This window comes from Gambusia affinis, linkage group LG18, assembly GCF_019740435.1.
Source record: "Gambusia affinis linkage group LG18, SWU_Gaff_1.0, whole genome shotgun sequence".
Lineage (NCBI taxonomy): Eukaryota > Metazoa > Chordata > Actinopteri > Cyprinodontiformes > Poeciliidae > Gambusia > Gambusia affinis.
The window spans coordinates 1,028,426-1,050,207 of record NC_057885.1 but is presented as its reverse complement, the minus strand read 5'-3'; the positions used below and the strand labels follow the sequence as shown (position 1 = coordinate 1,050,207).

The 21,782-nt window shown below is 37.4% G+C and overlaps 1 protein-coding gene across 2 annotated transcripts in view; it reads right to left on the bottom strand.

Moving 5' to 3' along the window:
* The window catches only part of LOC122819986 (oxysterol-binding protein 1-like), a 173,317-nt gene that overhangs the window by 88,616 nt on the left and 62,919 nt on the right, over positions 1–21,782 (bottom strand). The gene's annotated exons all lie outside the window — the stretch shown is intronic.

The window sequence follows — 21,782 nt, the reverse complement described above, 5'->3', positions numbered from 1 at the left end:
AACTTCATCCCATACCTGAATGTCTTTTGCTAGGCTTTTTTGTTTGCAGCGACAAATGATTAGTTTTCATCAACATTTTTTCTGTTTTTATTTTTAGGCGTTCATCAGTTTGTTTTTTTTTGTTGAAGCCGAACCTCCCAGAAATAACTATGTGCCCACATTCAGTCAACAGAAGCCATCTATTTACTGGGAAGCTGAGGCAGAACTATTTTTGTGAAGCAGCTTTCCCAAGGAACAAATCGAAAGAGCTACGCAAATTAGATGAGATGTAAAGCAAACCTCGTGCAAATTAACAGATAAGAGGAAGTTGTGAAAAAATGTATCCATTGTTTTCTGCTTGGTGGAAATTGAGTTGGGGAGGGGAGGGAGGTTTGTCCCAGTGTCTCTTTCCTGCTCATGGGTGTACTGGGGAAAACTTCCAAACTAACAGGAGGCACCCTGATCAGATCAATAAATTATTTCTGTTGCTGAATTTACAACACTGGCCGTCACAGTTTCTGGCCTCCCTTGTTTGTATCTCGCAGTGTGTGCCAAAATCAATCTCATATCTGAATAAAGATTTATTTATTAAACTTTGCACCACCAGTGCCTCCTTGCAGTGTAGGTCTCCTTAGTGGGGGTTAAGGCTCAGAGGTCTACATTTAGTCTATTGATATTACTTCAATGTTCTTTAACAAACACTAAAGTAAAATCTCCCCTGACCCACCAATTTTATTACCAATCTACTTTTTATTTTGCAAGTCTTCCCTGCAAAATCACTTTCTTCGACTGAAAAGATTTTGATTTCCTTTTTCTACTTTTATAATCTCTAAAATAAGTCAAATATTAAATAATTTAATAAATTATATGCCTTTAATGCCAATTGGCTGACGAAGAAGAAAAGGTGGGATGGCGCTTCCATTGTTGTTGACTTTGTCACATCTGCGTCATCATGGTGGTAAGGAATGTCTTATTGAGAATACTATTGAGGAAGTCTGATTTGATTTATGATGGTATCTCAGGTGGTTACCACTCAGGAAAGATACTTTTCTGTCAATAATCTTCCTTAATTTTAGTATTAATATAAACTGCTGAGATATTTGTGTATTTTGGTTAAGTGCAGGTAAAAATACATCTCCTTTTATTGGGTTGCACAGTGTGTGCAGGAATTGCCACTGATATTTTACTGAGCCTTTATATCAGGGGTGGGCACTCCTGGTCCTTGAGGGCTGGTGTCCTGCAACTCTTAGATGTCTCCCTGGTCCAACACACCTGAATCCAACAGCTGAATCACCTCCCAAGTGCAGTCGGGCCCTCCAGAGTCCTGCTAATGACCTCATTATTTGACTCAGGTGTGTTGAAGTAGAGATACATCTAGAAGTTGCAGGACACCGGCCCTCGAGGACCAGGAGTTCCCACCCCTCCTTTACAAGAAGAGTGACTATCAGACCCATCCTTCACCTCTAGGTATTAAACAGCTGTTTCTTTTGATCCAGTCTTAAGTTTAAAGCTACTTTGAAAGTATTGCTTTTAGGAATTTACTGCATATATATCTCCTCCTTCTGGCCAACAAAGAAACAAGTTTACGCCACTCCAAAAAAACCTGCAAGACTGAAACCTGGCAGTACATTCACATCAATTTAGATGTTATGCAACGTCACACCCTCATGCGCACACACACACTCATTCCTCTTTCACAAACTGATTTTTTTTTTCCTTTTGCTTGATTGTCGTGTTTTGTGAAAAGCAGACTGTATGTTACACGTTAAACTCTGTTATATGCAAATACCTGCATGGGAATACTGGTACATAAATACAGGGCATGTAATGAGCAGATCTTAAACTAAATCAATGAATGCTTCAATCAGTGAATGGATCAATAAATGGTATATTTGTTTTCAACATACTTAAACAATAAATGTTAACAAAAATACAAAAAAATGATCAAATATGAAATGACATTGTGATATTATTTTGTCGAATGACATTGTCAGTCAAGAATTTCAACTGAGGTCAAATGATACATAAATCAAAGTATCAAAGAAAAGAAATTCATAGTTTTCTGCTCAAAATGGGGAAATAAATGCTCAATAAATCCTATCCTGATATAACTGACCGTGGACGTGTATCAGTATCCGTAATTTGTTTACCTATACCTTTTCATTCATATCACAGTAATCTAGTTTATATTATCCATGACTGTGAGTCATTATGTAACTCACCCATCATAAACGTCCTTGTTCCTCAGACTTCACCATTTAATCAATACAAAAGAGAATTCGACTGAAAACGCCTTCTATTAACAGTAAAGTTCTGACAAAAGAAGTGACTGATATTGTTCTTTCATATACTTTATACAAGGTAAATTTATTATAGAAGAGTTATATGGAGGTAAGGTTACATAAAGAATGAACTCACACACCTGTAGCCAAAAAGACATTAATGAACAACTTTAAATTATTGAGAATATGGTTGACGTTAGAGGCCGTATTGTTTCGGGTCTTTTGGATTATTTTGTTTGTAAGGATTTCCCTTTTTATTCCAGTGTATTGGCTTCAAAGTGATTGCTTTCAGAGCTCTCATTGTGTTTTATTTAACACCAACATCCAGTTATTGTCACTCGAAAAACTGATTGTAAGGCCTGACCTCTAGGATAAAGCATTAAGTAGGGCATCTACTGTTGCTTAGAAACTGGGAAATATAAATTTGTCAGGAAGATGATTAAAGAGAAAAAGAGACATCTTGGAGGTTTCACTCCAGGATGTGACGCAGAGTTTGTCACTTCTGCGTCACAGTAGGTGGGGCTGATGGAGGAATGTTTGAACACATTCTTATTGGGAATTCTACAGTGTAACTCGGTGCTTTGATTATGTTTATTGAATTTGAGGCCTTTAACATAAAGCCAATCAGGAATTGTCTTGACAATTACATTGAAACTTTAGAAAAAGAGTCATCACTTGCGATTTTTGTGCATTAAATAGTTATTGATTAGATAGTTAGATAATTGACATTCCTTGGAAATATACTGAGTAAATCACATCTGACAAGTTCCAACCTCTCTGCAAACCCTAGAAGGCACGAAATAGATGTGACACCAAAAAAATATCTCTTTAAAAGTAATCCAACGTTGCACATCCATGTGCAAAATTCACAGAAATCTTGTAATAAGTTAATACTAAAACCAAATTGGTTTTGGATCCTAAATTATACGAAGGACAATTTAACTGAAAAAGAACGACATAAAGACCGTTGCACCGACATTGTTGGTGCAACGGTTTCAGATGACTGAAGTAAATTGATAAGATAATTGTTTGATAAACGTTACACATTCTAAAATTACAGCACTAGAATAATAAGGGATTGAGTAAGATGATAATGTTTTATAAATATAATTAAACTATTCATAAGTTGTATACAGGGACATTAAATAACTTACTTAGCTGGAGATAGGCACCAACACCTCTCCCGACACCACTAGGGACAAGGGTGTCAGAAAATGGATGGATGGATGAAAACAACTTACTTAATTTGAAAACAAACCATGATCTGTTTTGATACCCTGGTGACTAATGGAAAATACATTTGACATTTAAACAGGTCGTAATTACATGTTCTTAAAACTACCTCTGCCCCATGTTTCATACCGTAACAAAAGGGCAGCTAATTATTACTGGGTGTGTAGAGACCTGCAGAACAAGAACAACATGCTTTGTAGTTCAAAACCATGTCAGGCATGTTCAAGGAATAATACAAAGAAACATTTATGGAGTTCAATCATCATTACAAAGACATGCCGAAAAACAGAAAGTTTTCGGCGCGTTCCCATGCATCGATGTACGTCACAGTACTCAAGGGACAGACTTCCTTGTACCTCCCATCCCTTTGGTGGCAGCCAAACAAAATGTTTTAATTCACCCATTAGATGAATCATTTAATCGAAGGTTTCTTCACTGCTTGTTTATCAGTCAGATCAAGCTCAATTTTGCTTTGTGTCTAGAGTTGCAAATGTAGAGCAAGCTTTTGCTAGAAATGCATTTTAATAATCATATAGAAATGTACCATTCATTAGTAAAGGACGTTTTTAGTTTCTTTTGCGTCCTTGCCAGCAGTTTGACACTTTCATTTTTAAAAATTTGGTGAAAAACGGGAAGAAAATTGACAAAATGACAAGCCATTGAAGTAAATCCCAGTCAGCACCAATTTACATGAAAATTAATCAGCATGAGAAAAGTCAGTAACACTTCATCGTGTCCATTGCCCACATAAACCAACAGAAGATTGCAAAATATAAACTAATCATGAAGAAGCGCAAGAGACAGCACAATTAATGGGGAATCTCACAAAGCGAGCATGGCCCAAGTTTACATGAGGTGTTTTGGGTTGTCCGAATTCACCCAAACAATCAGCCGTATGAAGGGAGTGGAGAGTGTGACTCTCCAGACCTGGGTGTATTTTCATCTGTACAAGTTGCACACGCCGCATTCAAAAGTGATTACATTTTAAACTTAACGATACACGGACTGAACTCATACAACTGTTCTTTGTCACACTTACCTGTCAAAGAACTTCTTATTCCACCAGAGTCACATTCATCCTGTTCCACTCATGACACTCACATATTCGTACACTGATGATTTGTCAAAGCGCACATCGATATGTGGTGAAGAAATCTGGAATAGAGCTACTACTCTTCCTAGAGTATAACTTCCTCACAGATCTTGAAAAATTACAATAGTAGATGGTGGTGGAGTGGGGTAGAGCTCTGCTATATTTAACTGAATAGGTTTTACAAGTATTCAAAGTTTTACAAGTTGTTTTTTTATCGATTGATGTATTTATTATTTAATATAACATACAATATTCAACTTAAGCTTTGAGGGTTGTTTTTATTGGAAAGCTGAATGCTTGTTTGGCTTTCGTAATGGAAATCTGATTAGAAAACATCACGAGGTGCAAAGTTATGGCTGCCTGACTACAGAAAGTTTTCTTTAATCTCCTGTGGCATTTTCCAATTATGACTGACGCATGGTGAAAGGTGCCAGAGTGTCATTCCCTTTAACAGGAAGTAGGTCATCGTCAAGTTTACTTGGAACCCACAAAGTGACAAAACAGTGAATTTACCTGCTAAGCAGCAGGATAAGCCGATGTTAGATAAGGTACAGAATGGATATTGATTGTGAAATTGGACAATCAATTTCCTCTTGATTGGAAATTGATTGTCAAATTTGGAATTTGATATTTATAGGTATTCCTAGCTGGAATAAAGCACAGGGTATATTTGGTTTGGTATTTGGTTTGGTCTGGTTGCATTTAATAAAAAATCACTTTAAAATCCCTTGACATAAAGAAACATCTGTCTTCTCAAAATATTAGTTAGTTTTGTAGTTTAATCTCTTATGAATGATGCTATTCATTCATAAGAGTGGCCTTAGCAGCCACTCTCCTTGTTGTTTGTGATGTCACATCTCAATGATGTGTTGTTTCTATGTTTCTCACCCCACCAATTGGCTATCCGTTGAGGTATTTCTCCCATCAACTCAATTTTCACTAACTATATTTGATAGACTTGGCCCAGTTCCCCGTGCTTAACCAGCTATGATCCATGGACGGATCAATTCAAGAATTTGCTGCTGCCATTAATCATATGGAGAGGTTTTTCCATGATACAGATAGTATTATTGGATCAACTACGCTATTTAGATGTGAAAAGACATAAATGTTTAAATATGGTTGAAAGTAGTTGCGGTTGCGCGACCTTGACTTTCTACATTTTTGTGTCGGCGAAATTCTGAGTTAGAAAAAAAAGTTACATTTTCAAAATTTTTCTGGGCTAAATATAGACAATGACTGGCGACCCTGAAATAGCCTCAGGATGTTGTTTAGTGTTTGGAAGGAAAAAGTCAATCAACTTTGATGCTTATGCTTTCCTTATAGCAGATGTTTTTGAACTACTTGATGAATTTCCTGAATATTTCCTCATTTTCAGTAATTGCATTTAATTCCAAATTCTCATGTATTTTGAGTTTTGTCTAGCACTTGATCTTTCTTTTATCCCATGAGTGAGCAAGACGGATCAAATAACGACGATATGAGTCTTCTGCTTTTGTGTGTTCTACAATCCAGTCGTGCTGACGTTTTTTGGACGAGTGCGCTCTGAAATACCTGGAATACTGTACACCAAAGACATGAGAAGCCTGAGGGCAGCAAGCTTCAGAAACACCCTTGTAATGAAATCTTTGCGTGGATGAACATGTGGGAGGGACAAGAGAGGCATCCAGAAGTTCATGGCTGTAATTCAAGAAGAGTGGCCACCAGAGCTGTTGGGTCCCTGTCACATGAGAAACGTGACAAAAAAAGCAAAAAGGAAAGCTGTGGGTCACAACTTTATGCACAAGGCCAGCAAGAACCCCAATCTAAGCAGCAGATGTACCCTCATGGTAGCTTTTTTATGTTTAGTCCCTGAGAAAGTTATGGAATCCGTGTGGTTGTGTGTGTTTGTGCGTGTGTGTTACTAAGAAGGTTTGCAAGGGTAAGTTAATTTTTAAGCTTTTTTGAATATCCCTTTTATTAAAGTCATAAAAAGGGTAATTTACGGCACTTCCTAGTATAAAAAGCCCAAACAATAACTGAGTCTGTAGGTGAGTTGATGGTTAGAATCTTCCATTTGAAATTGAAATAAAAAAAAATTAAATAAAAAAAACAGCAATTATTAAAGGTGAAAATTCTTCTGGGATTATCATGCTGAAAGACTGAAAGACAACCAACAAAACAAAAACAGAAACTAAGTATCAGAGTGCGTGACAGAGAGAATACTGTCACACTGTCCAATAAGGGTTTTGTGACATGAAAGATCCAGAGATAAGGTCAGAATTGATCAAATCAAGTCTTCAGGTTATTTATTCTTCACGTTGGGCTATTTCAAGGTGGATAAATTGTACTTTTCATTGAAGTGATAATAACTTAATAAAAGGAATAGAAGAAAATTGTAGATGATCATCTCAGAAGATTAAAAAAAATAGCTCCTTTTTAAACAAATATAGCACAAGAGGTTAAATTACTTTTGAACCAGAAAATATTTCAAGTATTAGTCTATCTCAGAGATGCGCTATCAGTAAAAACGATGACCTTTCTTAGCTATTTTAACGTTGTAATCCACATTTAATCTCTTCAGCCTTTGTTGTTTTTAGATTAAGTAGATATGATTTCAAACCTCCCTTAAAAAGCAGACAGACAAATGTGACAAGACTTTTTTGTTTTCTTCCATACCAGTTGAAAAACTGTTACTTAATTTAGATGTGATCTTTGCGCAACATTTTTTTATTCTGAGAATAAACACACATGGGAAAAAGAGCCCTTTTGTGCTGGTATAGTCTGCTATTCCTGGTTGAAATCTTGGCATGCTGACTGACAGACTGCAACTGATACCTTTAAGAAATTTGCTTTGATGTCATTATCTGATTTTAGAAACGCTGTAGCAACAATGAAGGAGCATGTACAGTTTGTTGAAAAAGTATTTATGTCCCCTGACCTTTTTCTCATTTATTTTGTCATGTTACACCCCACTAACTTCAATGTACTGACATGTTACAAAAAGGAGGCAACCTACAGTTTTACAAGCATATTTGAACGTAGAGATATTTAAGATTAATTTCAACAGCACAGAGAAATGCACATAATATAAATAAACAGTAAAATTTGAATAAAAGACCTTCTACAATTTGTCCAAGCTTGAACTTTCTTGTCTTGAATAGTCTATAAGGTCAGGACGTTCAACAGAGCTGCCGACACACCCAGATCTGTCAAGCAAGTTCGTCCTGAAAGCAGAGAGCAAGATGAAGTTTCCTTACTCCTTAAATGTCATCACAGGACCTACATCACAGCCTTCGAAAGTACTGACTTGTGTACTGATTAAGTCTAACTTTCAAGGAGTAAACATTTGATCAAGAAGAAAAAATTGAGGGACAGACTGAAAATGGCCAGAGAGGATGTAAACAAAAACCTAGACTTCTAGTATGTTGTTCTTTGAACAGATGAGACCGAAATCTATGTGGACAAAACAGAGGATATGTTGAGTATTAGTAAACTACACCCGTCAAGTCAACTTTATTTGTATAGCATAGGAACAGGGCAGTTCAAAGAGGTTTACAGCAGTAAACATTACATTACATCACAATCATCAGGCAAATATAAATCAAATGTTTCAGTTTTTATTAGTCAAGGGCAACTCTAAAGTGGTGGGTTGTTAACTTTGATCCAAAGGAACTAGTGTTTCGGCTGCATTGCAGTTTTTTGGAAGTTTGTTTCAGATTAGAGCAACATAAAAACCAAATGTTGCTTCTCCATTTTTCCATTCAACTCAGTTGTGGAAACATGGAAATGGAAATGGCATGTTTTGGGGATGTCCTGACCTTTGCAGCAAATTATAATAGATTCCACCAGTAATTCCACCATCCATCACAGGATGCGTAAAGAAACTGTCAGGCCATCTGTAAAAAGAAAAGTAGCTGATGCACAGCTGGACCCTGTATCGTGGGAATGTCCCAGCACGAAGCAATAAATCCACCTAAATATGGCTGTAAACTAAGAGATGAAAAGACGTGGATCCAGTCAAATCAGAAATGTTGATCTCATTGCGTTGGGATAATGAATAAAGGTATATACATACCAGGGCCTTCCTGGAAGAAAGTCTGTCAGAGGCTGCAAAAAATTTGAAAATGAGGTAGAGGTTTATCCTTCAGGGTAACATTGAACCTCAATAAGACATGACACACAGCCAGAGTTACATGGAAAGGTTTAGATCAAAATATATTCAGATTCAGATCTAAGTCTAATTCAGAAACTGTTGACTTGAACATTTATGTTCACATACTCTCCATCCATTTGGACTGAGCTTTATATACTGTATTTTCCAAAGTAGTAAAAATGTCACTATACTTTTCAGAGTTTGAGCTGGAAAAGGTTTTGAAAATCAATATTTTAGTCCCACCCTCACTTTTCGATTCAAAGTTTGTGTGAGGGTGTTATATAAAGTCCCAAAACAAAAAGTAAAACAGGTATGAATACTTTTGTAAAGGGCATGTAGATGCAGACACAACTGTAGCCAAGCCCTGAAGTCTTTGTAGTTGTTTCCTGGGGACGGATGCATCCACCAAGCTATTGGAGCCGCTCAGCGAGACAAACATTGAATAGATGCTATTTTGATAGCTTTGGCATTTACACTGACAGCTGTCTGATAATGCGCTGCAGGCTTTAGGTGTGCCCAGAACCTGTGACACGGGATGATTCACGCAGTTAGAAAGTCAGCGCAGTGACTTTGCACCTTGTTCATTTCATGGTTGGGCAGAGCAAAGCAATGTTGCTAATAATAGACAGTCATGTGAAAACCCGGTTTGTCTGGGAGGAAAAGGACCAGAGCGCAATACGTAAATCGGTTATTTATTCTGAATTAATTCATGATTTTTAAACCAATGCATAAACTGCCCTAGATTCTACATAAACTACAAAAAATAGGTGCAAAATTGCATAGGAAAAATATCCGTTTTTAAAATCATTGAGTTTTTTTCTTTCTTTTTAATTGAAATAAAAATAAAGGAACTATAAAATCCTTTATGTTGCCAGAACTTGTAATAGCAGACGTTGATCAGTATTTGTGTCATTGGGTCCGTTTACTGTGGCGTTCTTGTGAAACACAATCAGAATTGTTGGACTCCATTTAACTAGTTTGGCCATGACAATAACCTGTGTGAATTATTTACCATAATAAAATTTGTTTTAATACATCTGTTCTGCCTTCATTTGCTATTTTTTTCCATTCTGTATAAAATGGAGAACTTGTAAAATATTATTACACAAATTTAGTAAGTCAAAAGATTTAATGGTTTTGGTATTTTCTTGTGCTGCATAGAGAACTTTTTACCAACAGACATAATATAATCAATTAAATTTTACTGTATTGCACTGTAAACAGAACTGAAATGGAAATAGCAGTATAAATTTGGTTTTGAAATTATTTGGATTTAAACTAACTATTTGGTGATATATTTTAATATTGACACATCTTTGATTCTGTATGTTTAACATAAAAATTCTTACAATTCAGGTGTGCAGTAAAAATGAACTTGTAGTTCACAAACTTTTATTGAAAGACTCTTTACTTCTGAAGTGTCTGAGTTAGGTGTGTGTTTCTTTCTTTTTTACGTAAAATCAACTAGTCACTGCATAAGGTCAATGATCTTTTAACAGGAGTTAATTTGTTAGGAATTGCAAATGGAAACAATAAGCATCAATCTTGCTCACTGCAACGGCCTATTTTCAGTTAACTAACTGAAAAGAAATCCCTGTTTGCTAAAGAATCGACTTTTGTTAAATGTATAATTTAATTTGGTCTTTGCAGAACATTTGTTGTCTTATTATCTTCTAGTACGTGTTATGGTTTTGTTGGTAGGTTTGATTTGTTTGTGGTATCACATTGCCTCCTAGTGTTTTACATAAGGTGTTGTGTGAGTGCCTTAATTGAAGACCTGTTCCAAATCCAAGCCCTCCACCATAGAGTTATCTGATCAAAGACATGACCCAGAACTGTATGACTTTCCTATGAATTTAATTATAGATTTCAGGTCTTGATATGTTATGAATGGTTTTCAAATTCTGAATATTTACAGAATCTTCGGATTATTTATTTATTTATTTATTTATTTATTTATTTATTTATTTATTTATTTATTTATTTATTTATTTATTTATTTATTTATTTATTTATTTATTTTGTTTTATTTTATTTATTTTTTTTACAAAATCTTGATGACATTTGATCTTTTATTCATACACTGTCTATATTTACTTCTGGAGTCACAAGTAGACTGGTACCTATCTGCAAGCCTTTTGCCATCTGCAGAAAGGCCCATCTTTGGGCAAAAGGCCCATCACGGATTTGTTACCTAAAACAAATATAATCACTGACAATAAACAATAACTTGTGTACCAAAGATGTGTTATTCTTAAAACAATTTCCAAATTTCAATTGGAATACCTTGAATTGACACAATAAACCTGTGACGCTGTTACTGATATTAAGTAGAAATATCAAAGATATTCTTATGTACTTTGTCTCCACCTTGTGGCAGCTGGGAGGTATGTGGCTTTACCTGCACTGCGAAGTGAAAAGACATGATGCGCAAGGCCCGCATATCATTTTACAGTAATCAAAATGGGTGGACATTCTTGCAAAGGAACCACTTCATTTTAAGAAATTGAAGGACTTTTAATTGTTTTTATATAGCAACACTTAAGCCTATTTTTAAGTTAAACTTTTGCAACTGATTATATTAATCAAAAAGGAATTAGTTTTGCATTTTCTAAAGGTAAATAGAATAAAATATTCAAATTAATAAATTTTGAATAGATGTATATCTGAATCATTATTTGCTTCTGACTTGTTCCTGAAGAGATCTCCTGCATATCCTTTATTTCAGTGTCAAACAATTTCAAAGAGAAAACTTTCCAACATTTTTTTGTCTGTCTCCACCTTTTGGCAGCTCTGAAATACGGAGTGCCTTGAAACAACAACAACAAAAATCCTAAGTCTTGAAGTTGTTCATGATAACCTCTCTTTATTGCTCACTGTCCTTTTTTCCCACAAATTCATGGATTTTGTAATAGATTTGCCCAATGACCACTCTGTCCTCATGATTGTAGATCGATTCTCTAGGACGTCCCACTATGTACCACTTCACAAACTTTCTTCCAAGGAGCTAGGAGGGATTCTGGCTCTCGTGTCTAAAGATATTGTTTTGGATGGAGGACCAAAGTTTGCTTGCAGTTTTTAAAGAGTTCTTCTGTATCCTGGCTATCAGAGTAAGCCTCTCATTGAGACTTCACCCACAAACCCACAGGCAAACTGAGAGGATCAGCTAAGAAGCAGAAACCAAGCTTCGAATGCTCTGTGAGCAAGATCCATCGACATGGTCTCATAACTTTACACTCACTGTCAAACATGCTTGTGCAAGCACGATGATTTAATTTGTTCTAGGTGTGGTAATGACCCAGTTAAACCCCACACCTCCTGAGCCTAAAATGTTTAAAAGTAAATGGCAAATGTTACTCCATTGAAACTCGATTAATTTAAATACTCTGATATGCAAAACTAGGAAAAGAAGAGAGTGCATACTTACTCTTTGTAATGACTGGCTGGCACTAAGTTTAATCTTAAAAACAAATTTTGGAGACTTAAAGTTCAATGCAAACATGTAGCAAATGATAACATTAAAGCAATGGACAAATTAGGGTCTTCTGGTGGGAAACCAAACCCAGTAAATATCAGCTTTGATATCAGCAGTATTATGTAACATTAATAAATGTGTGAAACTCATTGAGAAATGTCTTATCTTGGGTGTTGTGAACTTACGTTCTCAAAAGTCTGAGCCTGTAGAAATCACTAATGAGATTAAATGATATACAAATTAACTTTTTTGCACTAGTTTGTGTTATTTTCTCCGTAAAATTCCTATAAAAGGCCATGATGTTTGTCGTAGTAAGTTAAAGCAAAAATAAATATTTTTGCAAGGCATTGTAGTATAAAGTTTAGATGTAATTTCGATTTCCCCTTAATTTGATTTACAAATGTTTTCTTTCTACAGCCAGTTTGGTCGGTTTACAGTTCTCTTCCGCCGTCATTTGTGTGAATTATGGATTTGGGAAACATAGCTCTATTAATGGCATTCCTATCATTCCTGGTTTCTCCAAAGGAAAGGGTTTATCTTTTTTTATTCCACGTTTTAAAAAGACAGGATATCTTGATGATAAACAGTGATTTATTTATTTTTATTTATTTATTTATTTTCTTTTTGACGGAAAAATACATAAATATACCGAGAGCTGGTGGGCCACACAGTGACGTAGAGGGGGTTACAAAAAATAACCTCCCGTGTTTCACCCCTTCTGAACGCCCCTCTAGCTTGCGGAACCAATTAAATCCCCTCGCGTTGCGTTCACGGCACCATAAACGCTGTTCCCCTTCGCACATACACGCACATTCCGTGTGCTCTGTTTTCTATGGTAAGCCGGAGGAAAGGTGGTCGTTCTTTTTGTGATAGACTTTGTTTTCTCCTTGGCTCGGTTTTCATCGCTGGCTTTACTGTTCGGGTCTGAGTGCAAATGGCAGAGCAGGAGAAGCAGCCATTAACCGCCTCCGACTCAACGGTATCGGGCTCGACTCAGACCGGGAGAGCGGTGGCCCTGGCCCGGCTTCTGCACCAAGAATGCATCCAGCTGCTTGAGCGATTCGTGAGTTTTCCCGCTCTCCGGGCTGTGCTTCATATTTCCTCATCGGCATGACTCACAGACCGTCCCGTTATATGCGGTTTGTCCCTGTGCTGAGACTGTTAGCAACCTGTCGTATTGCCGTGTGTGGGTTTTACTGCAGACACTGAACATAGGTGATGTTGAGACATGGCCGGTCCATACGGAAGAGGATTAGGGCCACTGAAAAAGAAACCAAAATAATTTTGACTTGAATCTCAGAATTCTATCTATATTTTACAGGATTCTGACTTTAACTAATATTTTTTTCTTTAAAGCAGATGGGCTCTCTAGAGCTGTGTTTCCCAACCCTGGTCCTCAAGGCACACTGTCCTACATGTTTTAGAGGTTTCCCTGCTTTAATGTGCCCGATTCAACTGATTGTGGCCTCTGATTTTAACCGTTCAGCCGTAACAAGCAAGACCATAAATAAATTTTGAAATGCAGAGTGGTATTTCAGTTTGAAGTATTATTTTGAGAATTTGTACATGAGCTTGATATCTTATATTTCCACAAGAGTGACAGCAGCCAACAAGAAATAACCTATTATTTGTGTCACTATGAAAATGATAGAAATCTTTTCCCCATGTGTAATAGCATTTAGTTTGTATTGTTCAACTGGTGCTTTTGGTTGCCCCCTGGTGATATAGGGGCCCTAAGCAGCCGCTTAAATCTCATATGCCTTGGGGTGGCACTGAACTTTCAAAAATGCAACCATGCTAAAAGGCAGTATGCACCTTTGTATTCCTTATCTCCCTGCCAGATGAATTTTTAGCAATTTTCCTGCTTCGGTGTCTCATTCATTATTAGAAAACATTTTATGGTAATCAATCAATCATTATAGTCAGCAATATAGTCTACATTGTGTTAACATTATTACTTCAAATAGAACAAAATAATTTTTTGCACTTCACATGGTGTAGATGGAATCGTATCACTACCTCAAGATCGTGTCTTTTTTTTTTTTTTTTTCTTAGAAAGAAAGGGAGACCTCCTTGTCGGACCAAACCCCAGACGGTGGACGTATGGTGTCTTTGTCCTCCGAGGCAACAGAATCCACTACAGAGGAGCAGGTGCGGCTGCTGCACTCGGCTCTGCGACAGTGTCTGGGGATGATTCACTGTGTCATCCAAAAGGAGGAGGAGGAGTGGGGCAGGCTGGAAGACGACTATGAGACCCTGAAAGCATCTGTCCGAGCACGTCTGGAAAACCTGCTCCACACCACCAAAGCTCTACTGAGGAGCAAAGATGAGACCTTGGAAGTAACTCCAGATCACCAATGTAATGAGGTGAAGTAGCACAATCCTGTTTGGATATCTTCCTCTAAACTCACATTTAGATATCACTTATCACACCTTAACATTCTTATGATTGTATGAAGACAAAAATGTGAAAAGCACTCAATCTCTATCAGTATAACAAAAAAAGCTTCTATGTGCAAAGTCTTATTTTGATATCGTTCGTTTAATATTTTTCCTTAAAGCACATGGTAGAGGTTTATGGAGGAGACAAAAGCACAGGGGTTTCCAGATCTTAATAATTCATATACAGCGGTACCCCGTAAAACTACAAGTAGCCCATCATGTTTTTGTACTAAAACATGTTTCGTTGACAGAAGATGTCAAATATCACTGGGTGAACCTCTAAAAGCATAACTATAAGTTATATTTGCTGTTCGCATTGAACTTGCACAAGCAGAGCAACACTGTGGCTTTTAAACTGGATGCCTACCTTGGTGCAGTATTCACCAAAGAAAGTCCTGATTGGGGCTAATGTAAATGTCAATACAGGTGAATTTGCTCTGTAGGAACACCTTCCAAATCATCTAATTTGAGTGAAAAGCTTGCGTCCAGGTAAACCTCCAGTGTTTCTCCTAGAAACTTGGGTTTGGAGGGGATTTTATAGGGTTGCACAGACTGATCATCATTTCTTTCATTTAGGGTGATTGATACCTACATATAAAGCTGATCTTATCTACTGATCTACTCTACCATCACTAGCATCTGAGAGAGGAAAATTGGTAAACAAATTGGTCAGGCTTTGAAATAATAATAATAGAATAAGTTACTGCTTGCGCTTTTACAAGGTCATGTCTATTTGTATATATATTATTGATTTATTGTCCAGCGTTTCTATTTTATATTTATATATGTAGGTGCATATATAAACTATTTGAATTCCTTAATTCTACTCTGATAAAGCTTATTGAAATGTGGAAAACTTTTACAACCATTGTTATAATTCCAGCAGTGAATGTCAGGAAGTCAGACCGCCCTCACACTTCCACTCTTGACCTCAACTGGCAGGTTTAATATTATAGTGCAGTTAGAGAAAGGTTCAACCACCTGTTAAAGTTTCCAGCAGGAAGCTTATCCTTTTAAAAAAAGAATATAACTACATCACGCCTCAAAACTTCTGGAATAATCTCTAGCTGATTTCAAGGGGCAGATATGTTATCATGGTCATAGTTTTAAATTTGAGTATGTGGGTGCCGCCTAGCAGTAACTGGTGTACACAGGGGTTTGTGGTCAATTCCAGAGTGAGACGTGAGGCCTTCTGCCAAACACATCAGGAAATTTGTATCAGAATGACTGAATAACAAGACCTCTTTTTAGATTTATGCTCTGAAATCTTAATGAACTGAAACTATGCTGGAAAGATAAGCTGGATTCCTTCACAATGATCTGAGACTGAAAGTTAGGTTTACTTAATTTCTGAATAAAAACACTTTTCCACTTTGTCTCTTCCTTAATTAATAATATATATAGGCAATTTGTTTTTCTACATTTGTGGTTAGATTTCTCCACTGTAACTATTATATTCTGATGTAATAGTTAAGATAGCTGTTAAAAACATGCTATCTTCACTGCTGAATTTACAGTTTGTTGATATAACTAATAGTCAGTGAGCTTATGTAGTCTAAATTCATAACAAGATGGAACTTTGTATTTTTTTTAATATGGCTCCAACACAGAATGATTCCTTTTCCCTGTCTCTCCCTACTGACAGACATGTGATGCTTTGTTTTCCTCCTCTCCTCTGTCTAGGAAGTTGATGGGATGGGGGGAACCTTTGGCCTAAAAATGTGGACCTACCGTGTGCTGTTGGAGCTCATCCACTGGGCTGACCAAGCGGCAAAGACCCTGCATGATTTACATGCAGAGAGGGAAGGAACAAAGTAGATGTGGCCCCTTTTTGTTTCACTCCAGCGATATTAAACAGACCTAATCAACACTACCAACCAGCGTCTTCTTCAAAATTTTCCTATTTAAACTTGTAAACAGATGATCACTCTATACACCTGACATGGAAAAACTACTTAACACTACTAAGCCCCTTTAAAAGTATCAGTATTATGTATTTCCAGGCACATAGGTGCATTTTATATCATAACTGGAGGTCATAACAACCTTCAGTGGTTATAAAAATGCTATATATATCAAATATGACTTAAAGGAACTTAGACATTGTAATTTAATGCCTTTAAATTGTGCCTCTGTCTCTTTAAAACACTCCTGCTCTTTCTGAAACTCCACCTTCAGGAAGTCATCACAATGTCGCTCCTCTATTAACCTGTTTAGTACCCTGGACAAACAATCTTACCTGCGCCCTCCAATGTCATTTGGAGGGAGAGGAGACACATCGATGCGTCTCACGTCTATCCCCACTAACGCCCCCTTACGAGATGTCACCCTGGGCATTTACCCATGTTGCCCATATCAGAAACCTCCACTTGGTGACAACCATTCAGCTGTACAAAACGCCTGGGTGGCTCAAGCACAGCTCCTCCTCCGAGCTGCAATTTCCAATCTTCTGTCTCATAGAGCAACTTTCCCTTGCGACTTTCCCACTTAGCTTTGTGCAATGCAATGCTGGTAAAAAGGTTGTTAAAGGGTTAAGAGCAGCTCTATTGCCACAGGAGATTAAAGGATTTTCCCAGACATTGGTATGTCCACTACAAGTGTTAAAGTGGCCTCTGGTTTCCCGTGTTGAATTTTTGTTTGGCAAAAGAAAATGCTTGTAGAGTTTGTAAATTAGTTTGGTCTAAGAGGTGACTGCCTTATATTTTTCTCTTTTCTTTGAATCATTTTAAATTTTTATTTAAATCGATTTCAGTTAATGGCTATATATAAATATATATATATCTATACCTGCTGTTAACACTCCACAATTAACTAACTGCTAGAGATTAACCAAAAATCCACAACTGATGAACTGTGACTTACATGTGCAGCTGATTTTTAGATTTTAACAAACATGATGTACACATTTAATCTAAATGATGTCCTAGAGTCTCGTCATGTGTGTTGTGAGGCACCATCTGTGACATGGTGTCGTGTTTTTGCTGCTTTGTTCATAGTTCTCTCCTGATACTTGAATGTGCTGCTGAACTCTACATTATTTGACCAACTGGGTGTGTCTCCCTTCTCCCCTCCCCCAATCCCTAGTCTTGAGGCCTGGAAATAGTATCAGAACTGCTGTATTAGACTGATTTTTTTTATATATATTTTTTTTCACAGTGAAGCCAAAAGAATCGAACACTATGCACCGCACTTCTAATATAGCCGGATGCACTAACTCAGTGCAAAACAACTCGCTTTAGATGTAATGATAGAATGTCTTTCTGAATGCTGTGCATTGTTAATTTCTGTGAAGATTGTACATTGCAAATTAAAATACCAATCCCACTCCTTGTGTTTTGTTAGTTTTATTTGCAAGAAGGCATAATTGTGATTCAGAATTTATTTATTTATTTTATAAAAATGCATTACAAAGGTACAACTACATCAACAGTTAACTTTGAAAACCTCACAATCTTGAGTTGGTATAAATTTGTGAGCAAATTGAGAATAATGTGACATGTAATCAATTGTAATTATGCTTAAAATTACACACAGTTAAAGTACATTATCCTACTTCCATGATGTAAATAATATCAACTCTCATTTGTTTATATATGACATACAAGAAAATAAAAATGTTTCTCTGGGTTTCTCAGCAGATTATAGTGAGCATTGATTTAGGGAACATAAATAGAAATACCATAGAAAAAAGTGCAGTGATTTCAATTTAACTTGAGTTCAGGATCTTAACAACTTCCATGGAAAATCTGTGCACTTGGGTGCCTCCTTTGATGTAGCTGCACCTTTTACCCAATGGCACCAGTTCAGAAAGTTAATGGAGAATGAATAAGAGGTCTCTGACATGTCTCCTGTAAGTAATGAAAAACGTATATGATGACCTGGTTACCAGCTAATAGAGCAAAATTATAGAAGTCACTTTAAGTGTAATCTGTTCTGTAGGAGGTCTAAAAGTAGTTAGCATTCAATTTTTTTAAACAGCAGCTTATAAAGAGCCATTAAGAACAAATGAGTGTTCCCAGTTTTATAATTTTGTTCAAAAAAGCTGTGCTTGAATGCTTGACTCAAAGAAAAGTTGACAAAACAAAAGTTAATTTTCAAATAAAGTAAGCATTTATCAATTGATAAATTTATCAAGTGTCTCTTCAATGTTGGATGAAAAGCTGTTAATTAAAAACGATTTCACAATGTATCAAAATGGTGCTAAATGCAGTTGGTGGCTTTTAACAAGAACAAGTAAATGTTCACAAAACACTGATGAGTCTCATTCAAACTGATCATCACAGTAAGAAGGACTGTGACCACTGTGGATAAGCTCCGTACCAAGCTAATAGCAACAGTGCAAGCAGCTCACAAAACTGTTGCTCACCATGGCCCAGGAGATCTAATCAATTCACAAGTTTTCCCGAATTGATTTTGAATTGGGAAAATTTTGCAATACATCGATAAATCAATATTTTGAATCTCACACATTACCCAGCAGGAACTTAGCTAGGTAGCTCCAGATAATTTTTAATAGCAAGTTCTACCAATATTGCCTTCTTTCTGCTCACTTTGAATCCTCTACATTTCAGCTATGTTCTACACTGTGTTTCTGTATTAAAGCTTTTTTGAAATGAAGCCTCCATTTCGTCATCTTCCAAAGTTATACATGTTGCCACTCTGTACTGTTTGTCCGAACTTCCGGGCAACCGGCGTGCTCATAAATATTAATAAGCAAATGTGACGTAATTTGCGATAAATCCCCGCGCCCTCTGTCCGTGGAACCATAAACACCGTTCCCTTCAGCACAGACACGCACATTCCGTTTGTGTGTGTGTGTGTGTCTGTGTTTCTTTCTTTCTTTCTTTCTTTTTTTTTTTTTTTTTTTTTTTTTTTTTGTTAAGGCGAAGGGGAATTAGATTTCGTTTCTCCTCGGCTCGGTTTCCATCGCCGGCTTTACCGACCTGAGTGCAAATGGCAGAGCAGAGGAAGCAGCCGTTAACCGACTCAACGGTGTCGAATTCGACGCAGACCGGGAGAGCGGTGGCCCTGGCCCGGCTACTGCACCAAGAATGCATCCAGTTGCTTCAGCTATTCGTGAGTTTTCCCGCTCGCCGGTCTTTGCCTCACTGTTTCTCATTGGTGTGACTAACAGACCGTTCCGTTATATGCGGTTTGTCCCTGAGCTAAGACGCTTAGCTACCGTCTTATTGAACGTGAAAAAGGTGAATTTAAGTGCGAAATGTAATCAGCAGCATGTACCCGTATATCTCTGATCTCCCTGCTTTATGGGGGTATGGCGGTTTGATTCATTACCAGAAAACCTTTCAATCAAATCAGTCAACAAATTTAGCATTATTCCCACATTGAGTATACATATAAAACAAAACAGTTGTTTAAAACAAAATAATTTCAGACAACATAATAAGTTAAGTCTCAAGCCGAACTTCCACCCCACAGAGCACCCTCTCCCTTGTGCCTTTCCCACACAGTTCCTTCAGACTAGCAGCAGCAATTAGCAAACACCTGGTGGTGTGATAATACATTACTTTAACCAAAATACTAATATATTGTTTAAAACATAATAATAATATTGCATTATTTAAAACCAAATAATTCGTTGCACTTCACATGATGTAGATAGAATTTTATCATAAATTCCTCAAGGTCATGTCTGGATATATATTTTTTTCCTTTAGAGAAAAAGGGAGACCTCCTTGTCGGACCAAACCCCAGACGGTGTGCGTATGGTGTATTTGTCCTCAGAGACAACAAGGTTCAATATAGAGGAGCAGGTGCGGCTGCTGCACTTGGCTTTGCGACAGTGTCTGGGGATGCTCCGCCGTGTCATCCAAAAGGAGGAGGAGGAGCTGGGCAAGCATGGAGACGGCTATGAGACCCTGAAAGCATCTGTCCGAGCACGTCTGGAGAACCTGCTCTACACCACAAAAGATCTGCTGAAGAGCAAAGATTTGACCCTGGAAGTGGCTCAAGATCAACAGTGTAATGAGGTGAAGTACAAACGGCACAATCCTGTTTGGATTCAAGCCGCTTGCTCTGAATTAAAATATCTCAGTCACTTTTCCACTTCTCCACTTTTTGAGTCCGTGCCGGTGAGCCATTTGGCGTGGCTCAGCATGGCTGTTCTCAGATTTTCATACATACTTCAAGTGTAGTACCAGCAGCACCAAGCAGGGTAGGCTCTGAAACAATTTGATTAGCAGATGGCGGCATTCATTGATTGGCTAGTGATTTACATCACTGAAAACTGCAAACAAAATTTAGCGTTTTGCACTTTACGTTTAGCTGTGGACAGCGGACATGCTATCAGAGAGCTTCTCAGTAAGGGGGAGTTTCACTATGAGCTTAATCAGGAGCAGTGGCAGGAACGCATGCAGTAACTTTCACAGCAGAATGATTTAGCAGCACTGCCAGCTGCTCGTCTCTCTGAAATATGGACATAAGGAAGAGAGAAACTGTGCAGCTGTGATCAAACGTCCTGCATAGTTCCGGTGCCAAAGTCAGTGAGCTTATGTAGTCTAAATTCATAACAAGATGGAACTTTGTATTTCTTTAATATGGCTAATTCCTTTGCCCTGTCTCTCCCTACTGACAGTCATGTGATGCTTTGTTTTCCTCCTCTCCTCTGTGTAGGAAGTTGATGTGTTGGGGGGAACCTTTGGCCTAAAAATGTGGACCTACCGTGTGCTGTTGGAGCTCATCCACTGGGCTGACCAAGCGGCAAAGACCCTGCATGTTTTACACACGGAGAGGGAAGGAACAAAGCAGATGTGACCCCTTTTTGTTTCACTCCAACAACATTAAACAGACCTAATCATCACTACCAACCAGCGTCTTCTTCAAAATATTACTATTTAAACTTGACTTGATTCAGAGTGTTTGCCAGTGCAATTGGATACCTCCTCAATTTGGGTTGGATGGTCATAGCAAGGAGACTCCAGATTCTGTTCAGGGACAATCCTATTTGCGGCAGATTATTTAACCTATTTCTTACTCTCTCGGGCCACTGGAAAACATTTACTTGTATTTCTTTATCCTACATATAAAAGCAAAAAAAGTCCAGCAACATTTTGTCAGCTGACTCAGCTTTCCCCCAATATGTACAGTATATGTACACAAATTCACACTGTGAGGGAACTGTTT